Source organism: Chenopodium album, chromosome 10, assembly GCF_948465745.1.
Source record: "Chenopodium album chromosome 10, dcCheAlbu1.1, whole genome shotgun sequence".
Lineage (NCBI taxonomy): Eukaryota > Viridiplantae > Streptophyta > Magnoliopsida > Caryophyllales > Amaranthaceae > Chenopodium > Chenopodium album.
In genome coordinates, this window is record NC_137843.1 from 22,045,321 (window position 1) to 22,059,781 (window position 14,461).

At 31.5% G+C, this 14,461-nt stretch overlaps 1 long non-coding RNA gene across 2 annotated transcripts; it reads left to right on the forward strand.

The window, feature by feature from the left end:
- The first annotated feature begins 663 nt into the window (after positions 1-663).
- LOC145563798 (uncharacterized) lies at positions 664-1,474 on the forward strand. Of its 2 annotated transcripts, none has more exons than XR_014094610.1 (2): positions 664-847; positions 981-1,474. It is a non-coding gene; the product is annotated as an uncharacterized LOC145563798 (long non-coding RNA). The 2 variants fall into 2 exon arrangements; XR_014094611.1 differs by having other exon boundaries at positions 664-827.
- The last annotated feature ends 12,987 nt before the right edge of the window (positions 1,475-14,461 follow it).

Sequence of the window (14,461 nt, forward strand, 5' to 3'; positions counted from 1 at the left end):
CAAGAATATGAATGTGGGAATTGAATTGCATGTTCATTTGACAAATGAGCATTGAATTATTTGCTCACACTACTATAAAAATGCTCAAAGAGACCTTAATTAAGAGACCATTTAAATAAATATGTGGTCTCTTGTATTCAAGAGACCAAATATTTCAAATAAATGGTCTCTTATATATAATGAAAATGTAACAAAAACCATTTATTCTAAATAAGTGGTCTCTCTTTTATTTTTTAATTAAATAAATAAATAAAAAAAAGAGACCATTTATTTAAGACAAGTGGTCTCTCCTTTTTTAATTATATAAATAAATAAAAAAAAGAGACCATCTATTTAACAGCAGTGGTCTCTGCTTTTTTTAATTAAATAAATAAAAAAGAGAAAGATCATTTATTTAAGAGAAATGGTCTCTCTTTCTTTTTAATTAAAAGCGGGTTAGTGTTGAGGGTTTTCGACCTGTTTAGTTAAACGGGTTAACACGACACGATTAGTTAAATGGGTCAAGTTAGTGTTGAAAATTATAACATGAAAGTAACACGAACAAACCCTTTTAATAAATGGGTCGTGTTCGGGTCAACCCGTTTACCTGGCTAACAACTTAAGATCTAAAACAAACGGTGTATTAGATTATGGCCTAAAAAATGATAATGGCCCAAACAAAAAGAAAAAAACCTAATAACGCTCTTTCTTATCACTGTAGCCGTCATATATATAACAAAAATTACCTAATTTCACTCTCTCATTTACTCTATTACTCTCTCTCTCTCTCTCTCTCTCTCTCTCTCTTAGGCGTATAGGAAACATAGCAAAGAGCAACCATTGTTAAGGTAATCTCGCAGTAAAGTTGGTAAGATTTTCTCACCATTAATTAACAACATTGAATTTTTTTTCTCTAAAGATAATTGATTATTTGTAAGTTTTCTTCCTTTGAATATCAATTTCTAACATCTTTTTATGGTTTACGACTAATTTTTTTGTAGATTTGTTATCAAAATTTGTATTTGCAAGTCTGCTATTTCCCTATTTGCAAGAGGTTCACTTATATCATGAAGCTGGATGATTTTAGATTTTCTGGAGAACAATAATTAGCTAATTTGTACCATTTTTAATCCTATATTTGAAGGACTGTAATATATTTGAGAATTTTTAGTTGTGTTGTGTATATTTAATGTATTAAACTCATTAATCGATAATTGGGCGTTGTTTTACTAACCTATTATATGTTAATTTCTGGAAATTATTATGAATGTATAATTGTGTGCTAATTTTGGATTTCTTGGAAAATTTTCAGGACACAAAGTGTAATTAAAGAAGATTAATGATTTTGTTTGTTGAATTGTTCGGTTGGTAGCACAAGATTATGCTTAGAAGGTCTTGATTGTAGCATTAATAAAGTTTGTTAGTATGAGTTTTGTATAATATTTGAATGAATATTGATTGTAGTATTAATGAAATTTTTAGTATTGGTTTTGTATATTTTTTGTAAGTGTAAACTATGTATATGGTTTTTAGTATTAATGAATTGTATTTTTTTCATTGATATTTTATATATTAAAATATGAATAAAATTTCTTTTTTTAATAATAAAAGAAAGAAAGAGACCATCTATTTGAAATAGGTGGTCTCAAATTTTGAAAAATTGAGACCATCTATTTGAAATAGGTGGTCTTATATTTTGAAAAAATTGAGACCATCTATTCTAAATAAGTGGTCTCTCTTTTTAAAACAAGAGATCACCTTTGATGAAATGGTCTCTTAGGTCAACGAGACCTGTGAGCTAGAGACCACCTCTAAGGTAGTCTCTTTGGTCATTTTGATATGATCTCTTTGGCCAATTTTGTAGTAGTGTCATTTAACAAATGAGCATTGAATTGTTTGCTCATTTCACAAATGAGCATTGAGTTATTTACTCATTTGACAAATGAGCATTCAATTATTTGCACATTTGACAAATGAGCAAAGAATGGTTTGCTTATTTCACAAATGAGTATTGAGTTATTTGCTCATTTGACAAATGAGCAATCAATTATTTGATCATTTTTCAAATAGGCATTGGATTATTTGCTCATTTAAACTTTATTCTGTATGTTAAACAGGTACAACATGATGTTTACTCCATATACAGGGGTTGACCATCATAAGAGCTGATGATTTCATACCAAAGGAAGATATCGTGTCATTTGAATGGTTGTTTAGATCATTTCTCAAGGCAATGGGTGAGAATGAACCTAATTGTATGATCACAGATCATGATCCAACAATGAAAATTGCTGTTAGAAATGTGTTTAAGAAGAACGAAACATCGGTTCTGTATGTGGCACATAATGAAAATATTACCAAATAAGGTGGAGAAATCAATCATGCAAGAAGAAACTGGTTTCCTAAAAAAATTATGTGCTTGCGTTTGGCACCTTGAAATTGGACCCGCTGAGTTTGAAGAAAGGTGGAACAAGGTGATGATTGAATACCACTTGGAACAACATGAGTGGTTAGGTTATATGTTCAAGATAAGAGACAAGTGGATTCCGACCTATTTCAGAGATGTGTTCCTTGCAGGAATAATGCATACAACTTCAAGATCCGAAAGTGAAAACAACTTTTTCTGCTCCTTTATCAATCCTCATGTGTCACTTGTTGAGTTTTACTTGAGATATGAAGCTGCAATTGATGCCTAGAGACACACTCAAGGTCAAAATGATAATGATTCAAAGCACAAATATCCTAAGTGCAAAACACCACTAGGGATAGAAAAGCATGCCTCGCATTTATATACTAACTCTGTCTTTTATGAATTTCAATATAAAGTTGAAATTGCTTGTTTTTCTTGTGGTGTTGATGAATTGAAGAAATATAATGGATTGGAAGTTGCAAAAAGTAAGTGAAGGAAATCGGATTAGAACATTTGATGTTGTGTTTAATCCGATTAACAATGACACCACATGTTCTTGCAAGCTATTTTATAGGCAAGGAATTCCATGTAGGCATATGATTTGGGCTTGGAAAGCAAAAAGGTTTGAAACCATTCCTGAGCAGTATATGCTACACAGGTGGACTACTATGGCACTGAAGAAACCAATATTTGACTTGGGAGGAAACCTGTTGGAGCAATATGCTAATATAATTGACAAGAAAAAGTTGTTAAATGATTTATGGTCAGAGATACACACTTGTGTAAGTTCAAGGAATAAGAAAGGATTTGGAGGCTAAGAGGATTGCAAGAAATAATGAAACAACAACTGTAAGTGCAGAAAACAAAGAGTAAGACATTGAGCTATTGATTAGAGCTAGTGAGCCAAGTGAAATAATTGTCAAACCTCCAAAAGTTTCAAAGAACAAAGGAACAGGAGTTTATGTATCAAAAGAGGCTCAAAGAACAAAGGAACAGGAGTTCATGTATCATAAGAGGCTTCAAAAAAGAAAGCGACTGAGATTGATGATCAACAGGTAGAAGTGCAAAAAGGCTTAAGGGAGAAAAAGAAAAGGCTGTAAAACAAAATAAAAAATAGAATAGATTATGTAAAGGTTGTTGTGAATTGAGTCATCATGATATTAGAAATTGTCCAAAAAAAAGTGTAATGGTACTTTTTATACATATAAGATTTTGATGAATTTTTATACTTTAATCATAGTTTAATGCTTTGCAAATTTTGTTGAATCGAAAATAGTTTAATCATAGTTTAATGATTTGCAAATATTGTTGAATTGCACTCCTGTTTCATCTCTTAATCCAAGTTCCTATTGCTCATTTGAGAAATGAACAAACATTTCTTTGTTCATTTGAGAAATGAACAAGTAAATCATTGCTCATTTGTCAAATGAACAAGTAAATCCTTGCTCATTTTCTGAAATGAACAAGTAAATCCTTGCTCATTTGTCAAATGAGCAAGGATTTCCTTGCTCATTTCTTAAATGAGCAAGAAATTCCTTGCCTAATTATCAAATGCGCAAGAATTTTTTAATCTTTCTTTTAATATGCAAGCATCGATCTGTTTAGTTATTTAAGAAATGAGCAAAGAAATCATTTCTTAAATGAGCAAGAAATTCCTTGCCTATTTATCAAATGAGCAAGCATCTGTTTGCTCATTTCTTAAATGAGCAAAGAATTAGTTGCTCATTTGAGAAATGAGCAAAGTGGGTATGAAATGAGTGAATATCAAATGAGCAAAGTGGACATGAAATTAGCAAAACAAATACAAAAATGAACAAATTGAACTTTATTTGACAAATGAGCACTAAAGTTTTATTTTGCTCATTTGACAAATGAGAAAAAAATTAATTGCTCATTTGACAAATGAGCAAAATTAATTGCACTGAAGTTGAATTGCACTCCTATTTCATCTCCCAGACCAAGTTCCTGTTGCTCATTTGAGAAATGAGCAAACAACTCTTTGTTCATTTGAGAAATGAACAAGTAAATCCTTGCTCATTTATCAAAAGAACAAGTAAATCCTTGCTCATTTGTCAAATCAACAAACATTTCTTTGCTCATTTCTTAAATGAGCAAGAAATTCCTTGCCTATTTATCAAATGAGCAAGAATTCTTTAATCTTTCATGTAATGAGCAAGCATATGTTTGCTCATTTCTTAAATGAGCAAAGAATTAGTTGCTCATTTATGAAATGAATAAGTAAATCCTTGCTCATTTATGAAATGAATAAGTAAATCCTTGCTCATTTGTCAAATGAGCAAACATTTCTTTTCCTTGCTCATTTATTAAATAAATGAGCAAATAATTCCTTGCTCATTTAGCAAATAATCAAAAAGTAAAATGCTGAATTTCTTAGATGAGCATGAAATTCCTTGTCTATTTATCAAATGAGCAAGAATTCTTTAATCTATCATTTAATGAGCAAGCATTTTTTTGCTCATTTAACAAATGAACGAATATTTCAAATGAACACTAGCTGTATATGACAAGGTATGTGAAGTAAAAACAAATAAAAGATTGAATTTTAATTCAACAATCATCACCATAAGCTGTTGGTAAAATCTGTTTTTAAATCAGTTTTACATCATTCAAAAGCTGCTTAAAGTAGATAAAATCTTAATAACCCAATTCCCTAAACCAAGAAAGACAAATCATCACTACTAACTATTTAATTCCCTAACATTCAGCTTTCTTCAGTCTTTTGTTCTTTCTTCCTTGAACTTTTTCTTCTTCAGGCTCTTCTTTTTTAGCATTTTCTTCTTCTTTGTCCGCAACAGAAACTTTTCTTTGCTTTTTCTTCTTCGGAGGAATTTCTTTAACAGATTGATTAGTGTTCACTTCACTGGTTATTATTCCTAGGGTGTACTTTTCACGAAGTTTAGACAAGATTATCAGCTGCAAAACAAATAACATAATCAAACCCTATACAATTAAGGAGATTTCAATAAAATAGGTATACCACACGGTCATGAACTCATGATGCTGAGGATAAGAGTCATAACTCTCATAAAACAAACATGAAACTCTATAGTAAAATGATTACAAAAAGGTGGCACACAATATTCACTATCCAAACAGTCGGGAGCAAGGAGTTAGTCAAACTGCCATCCATCAAAACCATGATACTCTCCACAAGGATACTCTCCATACAATTTTAACTGCAATATTCCACCAACTTTACACCAACCATGTTTTCTTTTCATTTATAAGACAGTAACAGGTTATAGTTGAGACAAAGAAGATAACATTGAATGCAATAGTTGGAATATGAAGTTTCTAAGAATAGGAAACCAAATTCATTTATCAATATGATAGACAGTAAGAGTAAAAGCAGAGTTCAGTTAGCATCTCAATGAGATCAAATGAACAAGTAAATTCTTGCTCATTTGTCAAATGAGCAAGTAATTTCTTGCTCATTTATGAAATGAAATTATAGTTATTGTGACTGTTTAATTTATAGACCCAAAGGGGACATAAGTAGGCTTGCTTGCTTTCTCCTTTGGGGTCTTAAGAATGACTAATTGCTTGAAAATATGCAAATAGACAAAAACATTTCATTGCTCATTTCTCAAACGAGCAAAGAATTAGTTGCTCATTTGAGAAATGAGCAAGCATTTCTTTGTTCATTTATGAAATGAACAAATAAGCAAATAAACCAAAACATCTTATTATTAATGAGACTAATCTGAAAGACTTACATTAATTTTCTTCATACCAGGATCCCACTTTGCACTACCCATGTATGTTTCCATGAGTCTCGTCACTACAACTCCACAGTGCAAATAATTTTTATCCGAAGACTTCCATAGACCATTAATCACAGAAATTTCCATTTGCTTGATATCATTTACTAGTAGAAAAATGTTCATTTGCATCACTCATAGAAATAAACGACACAAATGAGATATTTTGGCTACATTATAAGTAATTTGCGTCGGATATTAATGTTAAAGCGAAGCAAAAGTCTGAAATATTTCCGCTTACTTATATTTGCGTCACTTTTATAAATAGGAACGACGCATATAATATTGTTATTTGCGTCACTCATTTATCGACAAATGACGCAAATAACTTTGTGGACTAATTTGCGTCACTACTTCTCGTATTGAGTGACGCAAATGTCTATTTAGTATACAAAAAAATAAAATAAAAACTCACTGCTGCAATGCCGTTCGAACTTCAAAACCCCAGTAAATTCAACCCCAAAATCCCCAGAAATTCAACCCCAAGAAACTCAACCCCAAAATCCCAAGAAATTTAATTGCAAAACCCCAAAAATTCGACTAGTAAAACCCTAGAAATCCCCAGCGTTGTTGTTCAACTTCAACCCCCAAAACACCAACGAATTCAACAGCAATACCTCGAGAAATTCGACCCCAAAACTTACAAACTCAACCACTAATCGAAAACCCCAGCAAATGTGAGACAAAACCCCCTATATTCAAGCAAATTCGAGCCAAAACTCCCTATTTTTGAGCAAAAGATCGATCCAAAACCCCCACGAAGTTCGAATAATAAAAACCCTATAATTTTCGACCAAAAATTCGAAAAGTTAGAGAAGTTAAGTTTTTGTTTCGAATTTAGGGTTCATTTAATTTTTCGCACAGATCTAAGCAAGGAGGTTGGGTTTTTGTTCAAATTAGTAGCAATTTGTTTTGATTATTTGAATGTTAGGCTTTGTACTCGATTCTATGAAATTTTGGCTCCAATTTTGCTGAAGTTGCAAGCTCGATTTCATCCAATGTAAGACCTCTTCATCTCTTTTTCATATTGTTCAATCTATATAGATATTTGGAGTTCAATTGTAAATGAACTTAGTTTAATTTACTATTTTGTTGCTATTTTTTGCACGAATTTTAGAATTATAAGCAGATTTCCTTATAACAGATTTTTGGTGTTCGTTTTCGAATTTAAGGTTCATCAATTGCAGTATATATTGCGCACAAATCAAAGAAATTTAGGGGTTTATACTCGATTCTAACAAATTTTGGTTCTGTTTTTGTGAAATTTATGTAGTTGATTTCAACGAAGGTAAGATTTGTTCTTTTTTTTTTCTGACTGTTTTCATACTAGTTGGAATTTAGTGTTCAATTTTGCATGAACTTAATTAGTTTAATTTTACTATTTTGCTGTGATATTTTGCACGGATTTTAGAATTTTATTTTACAAATTATCTGCTTTATGCTTAGTATATAGATGTCTATTAAGTCACTTTTGAGCTGCTGAAGTGAAAAGGATTAAGATGTAATAAGGTGTTCTTGTAATGCAACCTACCTATCAAAATGTTGTTCATCATTGTTAAGGTCGACAGTCTCAACACTAACCTATAATTAGGAAATGGGATATGTTCCTTCCTTCAGTTTAAGGCCTTTAAGGAGTTTTTGCTGTCATTTTGTGCTTCTGATGATTTGGATTAATCAATAATGGTATACGACATTTCTTGGAACGGCTTTGTGCACATATGATCTTACAGATAATGCCAAATATACCAAAACCTTTTTTCAACATCCACTTGTTTTCTCTCCTAGTTGAATGAGTAATATGATTTCATGGAAAAATATTGGCACCCAGTAGTAGATATGCTCTCTATATTATTCATGGAATTGGTCATAGTGGCTCCTCACTTTTTTTTGCCAATTTTTACCGAATCTAGGTGTTTGGTCTTGTTCTCAATGAGCTTTTTAGGCCTTCCTGTTTTAAACCAAAGCATTTGTGCATTTCTATGAAACTTAAAGTTATGTGCTATCAAAATAAAGCCTTGAGTATCTGATTTTAGTAGATACTGATGAAGCGAAAGTAGAAAAAAAATTTAAACCCTATTCACCTTCTTCTTCCTTTTCTACCTCCTATATATTATGGCTGCTTGAAAAGGTGTAGTTATAGAAAGCTAAACATGCCAAGGGGATCCCTCTTTCAATTGAATGACTTTGGGATTGAGTGTTATTGTCTAGCTTCCGTTAAAGATGTGATTAAATCTAATTTTGCATACAACTTCCACTTGGGATTTAAAATATTGGGTACAATGTACTCTGCCCTTTTTGAGGATTCTTTATCAATGTTGCTGTAACCTACATCTTTAAATGTGCAAAAATTTTCCTAGCTCTATGCTAGGCTCTAACAGACTTTTTTTTTTGATGTTTTGCTGCTCATTTTTACTGATTTTTAAAGGGTCGAAAATTAGTTTTAGTGAACATTGAACATATAAGATGGTCATGTATGCCTTTTTTTTTTTTTTTTTTTTTTTTTTGTAGCTCTTTGGTCCCCTACTACTTACTAAAGGAAGCTCTTTCCCATATTTTTTAATGCTCGAAAATGTTCCATGATATACTTAGTTGTGAATAGATGAACTATGATACAATGTTTGTATTCAATTAATTTTACCAGGTCGTTTTGTTTTTATTTTAGTTATTTAAATAATTGTAGAAATTTATTTTGCTGCTTAATTCTCACCTCTAATTGTTTATTGATCCATTATGGTGACTTTAAATTATTTGCAAGAGAAAAAGGAAGTAGACTTCCATTATGGACTTGTTCGTGTTAGGGAAAATGTAGATTATGTTTTTGTTAGCTTTAAACTTATCAAATTTCATTTATTTATAGGATTATTTTGTTTTAGTTCTTAGGCTTGAAATGAACGCATTTGGTTTACCAACATTTGGGTTGGTCTTGGTGCTTGTGTTAGTTGTTGATGATGAAGATGTCAATATTGTTGAGTTGTGAACTTATTTGATAGGTTGTTAATACAAGGCGCCGTCATTCCCAAATTAATGGGTAGGCCAAAATACAAAGGAAATTCTGTCGAAATTTGTACTTGATCTTATTATTTTAATTTTTTGTCTCGCACTATTATGTTATACGAAGGGATATAGTTGATGGAAAAATATAATGTTGTTTTATTGTGTAGTATAAAAAAAATGTCATTTGAATCTCTCTTTAAAAAAGAAGCAACGTAATTAGCTCATTTTCTCTTCCTTAATCCAGTCATTTGCATCACTCGTTTATTAAAGAAGTGACGCAAATAACAGAATATATGTTATCTGTCGCGCATTTGTAAACGAGCAACATAAATAACACTTTTTTGCTCGCTCATAGGAGCAACGCAAATAACTTTGGGTCATTTGCGTCGCGAGCTGTTGCGTCGCTCATAGAAGCGATGCAAATACACCCTAAATGAGCAACGCAAATCAACGTTTTTGTACTAGTGTTTGCCAAAACAGAACTTTGTACATTTCATTCGCATTAAATAAAGTTTGAAAATGCAGTTCTCTGAAAATAATAACATCAAATAAGCAAACATAATAAATCTAATCATTCAAGTAAAAGAAACAAACATAATGTGAAAAGAGATTAACTTTTAAGCCATACCAAATGTTTTACAAGCTGTTTATGATCTCCAGCATCTTCGCCATAATAAAAAAGATCGATATTACAATTCACTGTGGTCGTGTTAAAACATACCAAATAGTAATGATCTTCTTCATAAACTGGGAAGAAAAAAAGCTGAATATCCTTGTGTGGTACAACTGATTTGATGTACAAATTCTCAACAACCTCAAAAAAACATCTTATTTCGATGGCCAACAGAATCTATCTCATAGTGAATAAGACAGTCCTATATGTTAAAGAAAAAAATTAATTACAACAAAAATACTGTAAAATAATTCAATAAAACAAAATAAAAGTAAGAATTGGAACTTACGGTAGCAGTAAGGTTAAAAAAGAAATGACTAGGAGAACTAGGATCTTTAAACTGCTCATTATAGTTCAAATGCTACACCAAGCATTAATGATATCTGAATCAACTTTATTTTTAGTATGAAGCTTCTCAAGATGTAATCTCGAAATTTCAAGAACATTCTCTGAATGCATAAAAAGAATAAAGAAAGTTAGTATGACTAAAACAAATGGAAGTTATTGTACAAGATAAGAAATTCTATAGACAAAGAAAAATACTTGCAAACAATTTTTATCATCAGCAAACATTGCTTCCAAGCTGCTAAGCTGAATTGGTAAAATGGATTGTAAATATTTGTAATGCGAGACTTAAAAGGTGATCTAAGTTGTATTGATGGCTGAGGTTTGCGTTTCTGTGGAATAGAACTCTCCTTTTCTCTTATGCATAATTGCCTTGAGCATCAGAAATGAGATCTTGAGGATTAGCATTTAGAACATCAACAACAGCTTAAGAAGCATCGACAACAGAAGCACAAACTTGTGCATTGACAGAAGCAACTACAGGTTCAGTAGGCGAATTAGTTTTTTGAGAAGAGATTCCTAAACTGAATGTAGGAGTCCCAGATACTTTGGCAAGTGAACGTCCTGAACCAGATTTGAAACATGAATCTCCAATTTTTTTTAACACATTTTTAGTAGCCCTATCTGAACATCCAACATCAAGAATACAACTTGCTATCTGAACAACCCTTGCATTGATTGAAGATTCAACATGCTTGTTGTTGCTTAAAATCTCAAAAAACCTATCCAAAGCCTCAATAACCGCAGGATCTTGCCAATACTCTTCATCTTGGCTAAATGAAGAGTATTAGCACTCATTTTCTTCGATCAAAGGTTTGAAACTCAATTTCTGCTCATCACAAATGAGCATTGCAGCTTCTTTCAACTTCTATATTTTCCCATTATTTGGAAAATACTTGACGGCAGCTTCATGATATTGATTGAAATTCATGTATGCCAACACCAAGTTTGTAGAAGCTGTTACAAGACCCATAAGGCATTCCCGTAAAAAAAATACATAAATGTAATGAATTGCAAATATTGTTGAATTGCACTCTTGTTTCATCTCCCAGTCCAAGTTCTTGTTGCTCATTTGAGAAATAAACAAGTAAATCCTTGCTCATTTATGAAATGAACAGGTAAATCCTTGCTCATTTCTGAAATAAACAAGTAAATCCTTACTCATTTGTCAAATGAGCAAGGATTTCTTTGCTCATTTCTTAAATGAGCCAGAAATTCCTTGCCTATTTATCAAATGTGCATGAATTATTTAATCTTTCATTTAATAAGCAAGCATCTATTTGGTTATTTAAGAAATGAGCAAACATTTTTTTGTTTATTTATGAAATGAACAAGTAAATCCTTGCTCATTTATGAAATGAACAAGTAAATCCTTGCTCATTTGTCAAATGAGCAAACATTTCTTTGCTCATTTCTTAAATGAGCAAGAAATTCCTTGCCTATTTATCAAATAAGCAAGCATCTGTTTGCTCATTTCTTAAATGGGCAAAGAATTAGTTGCTCATTTGAGAAATGAGCAAACATTTCTTTGTTTGTTTATGAAATGAACAATTAAATCTTTGACAAATGAGCGCTGAAGTTTTTGCTAATTTGACAAATCAGCCAAAAAATTAATATTAGATCTATATTGAAATATTAAAAATCATATAAATACCTTCTTTGGATCTACTTAAACATCTTTGTTAGTTTGTGAAGCAATTGGAACGGATGTTTCCTAAATGCAAAACATTAAAAAGAAACAAATAGTAATGAGAAAATATCAAATGAGCAAACAGAATATGAAATGAGCAAAGTGGATATGAAATGAGTGAATATCAAATGAGCAAAGTGGATATGAAATGAGCAAAAGAAATATAAAAATGAACAAATTGAACTTTGTTTGACAAATGAGCACTGACGTTTTTGCTCATATGACAAATGAACAAAAAACTAATTGCTCATTGACAAATGAGCAAAATTATTTTTGCTTATTTAGAGAATAGCTAAGTATTGGTTGAAAGTGAAATACCAATTTTGGTTTTTTGCTGCCAGAAGGACCAACAACCTTTAGATTTTTATCAACAAGTCCGAGCCTCCCCTTAAATATTTCCAATTTCTCAAGAGTAGACAACATATTGGTTATCCAACCTTTCAGAACTGGAGTTTCTCGTTTGGATCTAACTTCCTCAATGACAAACTGATCAACATATACAAGCTACAAAAAAGTAGGATAGGAAAAATTAGTACATTAAAACTTAACAAATAAATAACAATTAATACATAAAAAATTAATATATAAAAAAAACATAAAAAATACCAGCCCCACACCCTATACTGTCACTTACCCACACAAACCTATCCCTTCTCTGCTTAGGTTTATGTGCGTGTGTGCGTGTGTGTGTGTGTGTGTGTGTGTTTTCTTGTTTAAGGGAGGGAGGAGGTGCAGAATTGCAGGGTATACCATAAGATGTAACACATTAAAAATAAAGAAAAGGTAGAAAATATCATAAAAAATAACAAAGATCCTGAAAAGCATCGAGAAAGAAGTTGTTCCCATTTAATCTTCGCATTCACAAGGGAATCAAAAATAAACTTCGACCAATTTAAATCCTTGATTTTATGAACATTAGTCAAATATCTCATAATGTCATGATTAACATTCTTGTTTTGCCCACCTAACAATTAAAACAGAAACTAAATAAGCAAAATGAAAGTAAAATGATCAAAATGAAATTGAAATGATCAAAATGAAAGTAAAATGAACAAAATGAAAATGAAAAGACTACCTGACAATAAAGTGGAAACACCAAAAACTATAAAATTGCGTTTGAACATTGGTCCAACTGACTTCCGGTCCTTCAAAATATATTGTAAGATCCCCAATGCTGATAGATGATAAATTCTTTTTGAATTGTTTTTTTCATTGGCTAATGACTTTATCATTCATGGAAAAAAATATTTGCATCCATCTCAATGCCTCCAATTGGAAACCCTAGGACCTCATGTACATGTTGTTTAGTAAGTTTGAAAGGATCGAAATCAGGAATATTCGAGGAACAACTCTGAGCATCAAAGTGCTTGATCAACCAGAAGCCTAACTGCAAAGGCAGTTGGGAAACCTTCAAAAATTCCAAGAACCCAAATCTCATAGTTCTAATAGCAATTTTTTGATCTTCTAAAAGATTCTTTATAACAGTAACTACAGATGAAGCCGAAATCCTATTACGTATCGCCCCGTAAACAACAGACTTTGATCATTGCCCTTCATCCCCTAAATTTAATTCTCCAACTTCACCATCAAGATCCTCGAACTTCATATTCTGTTTTTCTTTCACTTCTTTTTCAACTTTTTTTCCTTTACCCTTGCTGGCGACTGATTTTAATTTCTTCTTCTTGTTTTTTGATTTTATAGATGCATTCAGCTTCAAAGACTCTACACCCACTACTGCACCAGATGAACCAACATCAACAGTAGACTCATTTTCAATTGAGTTCCTGCTCATACAAAACCTTAAAAAAAAGAAGTAAATATCACATAGATTTAGCAATCAATATTCTAAATCAATACATTCACTCTACAGCTAGCACACTCAATGATCAACAAAGAAAGAGCGTAACAAAGAAAATTTGAGTGCTCAATGCTCATGGAGACAGACATACTGTTATGATCACACCGGAACAATGGACACCCTAAAACATACATTTAGGAATCAGAAACATAATAGTCAATAGGCAAAAGGATGCATCATCCTATGAGAGCATAAGGCTATAATACTCTCTGCTTTACAAGAAATACACAAAGATACAGTACTCAATACTATGTCAGTATCCATTAGGACATGTTATAAAATTCAATTATACCATGCGACATCACATTCAATATTTCTTTGATCATTTGCGAAATGAGAAATCAATCAATTTTTTACAATCAATAATAAATTAACAATCAATATTTTGCTAATTTAGCAAATGAGCAAATAGTTAGTTGCTCATTTGTCAAATGAACAAATACTTAGTTGCTAATTTAACAAAATGAGCAAAAACTTAGATGCTCATTTGTCAAATGACAACTCCAAACGTAACATACATTTCATCAGATATGCTATACAAAATCAAAAAACATGATATTTCATAAATGAGCAATAAAACATAAAATGAGCAAGTTTTATCCAAACTAAAACTATTACACTAACCAAGAAAACATAAAATGAGCAAATAAGAAAACATGTACATATACCTTTCCAAAGGTACAGCCGTACAATCATTAGCATTGCTAGAATCAATACCAACAGAAGAATC